A 5,616-nucleotide genomic window follows, 5' to 3' on the forward strand; every position below is an offset into this window, starting at 1 on the left:
TTCTCAATTTCGTCCAGGAAACTTTTGGCCTAAGTAACCTCTTCAGATTCTGTGCCCCTAAAAACTTCTGGAATACTTTGTTTCATGATTATTGGGCTTATATGATTTGAACGATCCCACCTCTCAAAATCCTTCTTAACATCAAGGGTGCTTTTTGCAGTGAGAGGCGTAGGTTGTTCTTCCCTTAGTGTAAGGTTTATGTCCATACAACGAAGCATTATAAATAAGTGCCTTTTTCATTCCTTAAAATTAGTCCCATTAAGTATGGGTATAGAATTTATATTAGTAGATATTGTGGCAGGAGGAGATGAGCTAGCTGAATATAGAACAAAAATAAGTAAAAACAAGCTCACATCAATATTCATAAGTAAACAATACATTCAAAATAATGACTAATCTCATCTCAAGATACCAAACACAACATTAATATCAAGTCTTTGGACAATAATATTAATAGTAAGCGATACTTTTGTTATAGTAATCAAACAATGAAAATAAATTATGTCAAACAATTAATCAATCTTTGGACTAACTTATTGCTAGAGGTGTGCACAATTCGGTTAAAACTGAAAAAATTCGGTTAACCGACCCAATTTGGTTAATCGGTCGGTTAACCAAATTTTTTCGGTCGGGGGTCGGTTAATAATTTTTTGAATTTTCGGTTAACGGTTAATTCGGTTCGAAACATGTCGGTTAACCGAATTTTTTCGCTTAACCAAAAAAATAAATAAAACCCAAACCCAAACCCAATCCAACATAAAACCCAATCTAATATATTTAAACTTAAGTGGCCAATCCAACCAAACCCATTTACCCAACCTAATTATCCAACCCAATACAAATAATTTAATAAATAAAAATAAAAATCTAAAAGTAAAACTATGGTAAAACTAAAACTTCCCTGCTCACTCACTAATCACACACACACGCACACGACAGAAAAACAAAAAAACCCTAACTTTTCAAGTTTCAAACCCCTAATTGAAATTTTCAAATCTCTCAAAACCTTCAAAACTTCAAAATCTCCCAAAACCTTCAAAAGTATCATAGTTGGAGGCTGAGGCTACGGCTCCCCGCTGGTGTTGTCGTCGAAGCACGGAAGCAGGCAAGCAGCTTTGTTACCTGCAGGTAAGAAAACTCTTTGTTTTCTTGATTTTTGAGGTATTTTATGATCTTATTTGATATTTTTATAATGATATTTAATTCATATATGTATTTAAAATTTAAAATCAGGTTTCAATATACAGTTTATTCAGTATAATCCCATTGATTCATTTACAGTCCTACAAGAAAATGCAATGCAAGTTACATAAACATAAATTTGAGCTAAAAAATAAAAAGGGCCATCATCTTCAACAATCCGCAAATTAAATTGATCTTAACATTAGAAATAACCTTCATTTGGTAAAAGATTTGAACTTTATTAAGAATAAAAATAGAAACTTTATTTTTCACTTGCATTTAAAGCTAATCGGCAAAGTGAAAGACAAAAAATGGAGATACCCACCATTATAGTCATAGATCTTAGAGAAGTGAATTAAAAGAAAACCCCAAAACTAGGCAGATACAAGCAAAACCAGAATACCCATTTTTCAACTCAAAGTTTCTCTCATGAAAAAATCTACAAGAGAAAGAACACCAAAAATCCTTTCTTTAAAGAAGAAACCAAACATGAAAGAGCAATTAAAATTGTAAAAGAAACACCCAACAAAAATAAAAGTACAATGTAAAAGCAAGACATAACAAGAACTGGAACAGTAACTAGAAAACAAAAGTATGATATAGACATAAAAAGCATGCCTTGCCTTGCCTCTGCCTTTGCTCCTATGCGGCTTTGCCCATTTTCCTTGATTAAACCCCCACCTTTTAACTTTTAAGGACATAGCTCAATTATATCTACACAAAAAACAAGCTAGTTGGGCCATAACATATTAACTCACAGTCGGCTCATGTTTTTAATTTTCTCAAATTTAGTATTTTAATTTAAAAAAATCAAAGTAAGCATCATATATAATTGCATCAAATCAAATTTTTAAATATTTAAAAATTATTTTTTATTAAATCTGAAATAAAATATTTAATTTGTACATTTTTATTTTAATTACAAAAGTATATTTTTATAATTTCCTTACTAATTTGTAAGTCGATTAAGGGTGACACTAACTCAATTAGGGGTTTAATAAATAGTATTAGACATACAACTAATGAATATAGTGAATTGTGTATATTAAAATAATAATGTATAAAGTATATTAAAATTAAGTTTTGATTGGATGATAAATTTAAAAGTTTATTAATCCAATTTACTTAAGTTCAAGTTCCATCATATGCATATTTTTATTGATTTTTATTAAAATAAAAAGATTAAAATACCTTCTAGTATAAAAAACAAACAGCAGCTTTTGATAAGTTATATATTTAAAAGAAAAAAATAATGGTTATACATATATATATGTATAAAATAAAAGGTAAAAGAATTAAGAGAGAGTTTGTACTTTTGTTCTTTTTACTTAAAATTAAATAAGTTAATATTTATAGTATAAGACCGTAATAGTACTTTAGGTTAATCTTTGTACTTTTCTTTTGGTCAAATGAAAGATTTGATTTCATAATAAAAGAAAGCAGTATAAAAATATGTTTAATGTTATTAATATATTTTAATTTATTATATAATTTTTTTTCTTGCAGAATATCCACTGAACCAACATCTATTGAGGGTAGTGTTACACCTCCTACTTCGATAGATTCTGAAAATTCGGGAGTTGGAGCTTCAAGCCAAGCAAATGTGACTATTGGGAAAAGAAAAGCCACTCCTCAAAGGTCAGAAGTTTGGTCTCACTTCACTAAGATTATTAATAGTGAGGGTGCAAGTAAGGCTAAATGTAATTATTGTCAAAAGGAATTTTGTTGTGATGTGAAAAGAAATGGTACAGGGTCATTGAAATATCATATTGGTGCATGTAAGAAAAATCCTAGCAATGTTGTTGACACTAGTCAAGGACAACTAGTTTTACCTAGAAATGGAGTTGAAGGGGGGGAAGGGCATCTTTCAACTTGGAGATTTGATCAAGAAGCATGTAGGAAAGGATTAGCACAAATGATTGTGATTGATGAATTACCTTTCAAGTTTGTTGAAAGTGAAGGCTTTAAGAAATTTATGTTTGTGGCATGTCTTAGGTTTCATATTCCTTCACAAACTACTATGACTAGGGATGTTTATCAACTGTATTTAGATGAAAGGGTCAAGATAAAACAACTTTTGAAAAGTTCTTGTTCTAGAGTTTGCTTAACTACTGACACATGGACTTCTTTGCAAAGAGTTAATTATTTGTGTATCACTGCTCACTTTATTGATAATAATTGGAAATTGAATAAAAAGATTCTAAAATTTTGTCCAATTTCTAGTCATAAGGGTGAGTCCATTGGGATGGTGATTGAGAAATGCTTGTTGAATTGGGGGATTGATAAGTTGTTTACTATTACTGTTGATAATGCAAGTTCAAATGATGTTGCTATTGGTTATTTGAGAAAGAAATTTAACCCTCGAGGGGGTTTAGTTTAAAATGGTAAATATCTTCATATGAGATGCATTACACACATTGTGAATTTGATTGTTGTTGAAGGCTTAAAAGAAATGAATAAATCTGTTGAACGTGTTAGGGGGCTGTTAGATATGTGAGACAATCTCCAGCTAGATTACAAAAGTTTAAGGAGTGTGTTGTGGTGGAAAAGATAGAGTGCAAGAAGATGTTGTGTCTTGATGTTTGTACTAGGTGGAACTCGACCTACTTAATGTTAGACACTGTTCAGAACTTTGAGAGAGCTTTTGAGAGATTTGAGGAGCAAGATACAAACTTTAGGGCTGAACTTGAAAGAGGAGAGGGTTGGCCTAGTGTGGATGATTGGGCTAATGTTAGAGACTTGAGGGATTTCTTGGAACACTTTTATGAAGTCACTTTGCGTATATCTGGCACTTCATATGTCACATCCAATAATTTTTTTGATGAGCTTTCTGAAATTGATATTCTTTTACGAGATGCTCAGTTAAATAGTAATGTTGATTTCAATGTTATGGCCATCAAGATGAAAGAGAAGTATGATAAGTATTGAGGTGATATTGATAAGATAAATTTGCTTATGTTTGTTGCTTGTGTTTTAGATCCTAGACAAAAACTAAAGTATCTTGAATTTGCACTTAGTGAAATGTCTAGTTCTAAAAAAGCTTCTGAAATGATGCAAAAGTTGAAGGAATCTTTGTATGAATTGTTTGATGAGTATAAGCCTTCACTTCATAGTACTTGTAGCCAATCGAGTGTGCCAACACATGTTTCTCTCGGCGAACCACAACAAAAAATGAAAAGGCGAATGCAAGGTTTGTATAAAAAGCGTGAGTTAGAAATTTGTGGTGAGGATAAAACATCTGAGTTGGATAAATATCTAGCTGAGGCTAATGAGGAATTTGTTGAAGATTTTGATATTTTATTATGGTGGAAAGTGAATAGCCCTAGATTTCCCACTCTTTCAAAAATGGCCAGAGATGTGTTAGCTATACCGGTTTCTACGGTTGCTTCAGAGTCTACATTTAGTACCGGGGGACGTGTGCTTGATCAATATAGGAGTTCTTTAACTCCTAAAATTGTACAAGCTCTTGTGTGTACTCAAGATTGGATTCGAAAATCATCATTACAAGAAGACATCAAAGAGATTGAAGAACAAATCCAAGAGCTTGACAAGATTGAAAATGGTATATTTATTGTTTTATTTTAATAGTTTCAATTTTTTTACCATATCACTCATATCACTCCTACTTATTTATTTGATTCAATGTTTAGACTTTTCTTGGAATGCATTAGAGCCTACGCTAAATTCATGAGCTTTCGTGAGTTGAAGGGTATGCTTACTATCTTATTCTTGTTAACTTATAATCTATTTGTTTGTTTATATTATTTGATTTTTTTAAATGCATATATTTTTATTATATGCTAAATTGTTGCACATGTTTTTTTGTGTGTAGGTTTAATGCAAATGGAGATCTTTTGGAGAGAAGAAATGGATACAAATGGAAAATATTTGTCGAAACCATTCTTTTGAAAACGGGGATCGACTTTGTTTGAAAGTGAAAATTAAAACGGGAGTCGCCACCAATCTTTTATCAGGTGTGATCAGATCACCTTTGTTTTAATAAATCAATTTTAGTTTACTAAAACAGGGCCTTTGGTCTACGAAACTTGAGAGAATGAGTTCGGGAGTCGGTTACGTGCGAGGAAGGATTAGCACCCTCGACACGCCCAAAAAATTGGTACCGAATTGATTAGTTAGTGTCTTAATGTCGAAAATTAAAAATCGGGAAGGGACTTGAAATACGATTCTATTAATATTGATTTTAAAATTTTTGAATTAGCTTAAATCGATTTGTTTAAAGATTTTCTTATCTCGAGATATCGGAGTATCACATCCCGTAAGTTAGGACACAATACCATGAATTCCCGAGCACAAGGTCGTCTTTTAATTTAAATTGGAAATCCGTGCATTTCAAAACTCAAAAGGATATTTAGCTATTTAGAACCAACAAGAGAACCGAAACCTCGTAAGTTAGGGCACAATTCTTCGATGTTC

This window comes from Gossypium hirsutum, chromosome A13 (assembly GCF_007990345.1).
Source record: "Gossypium hirsutum isolate 1008001.06 chromosome A13, Gossypium_hirsutum_v2.1, whole genome shotgun sequence".
Taxonomy (NCBI): domain Eukaryota; kingdom Viridiplantae; phylum Streptophyta; class Magnoliopsida; order Malvales; family Malvaceae; genus Gossypium; species Gossypium hirsutum.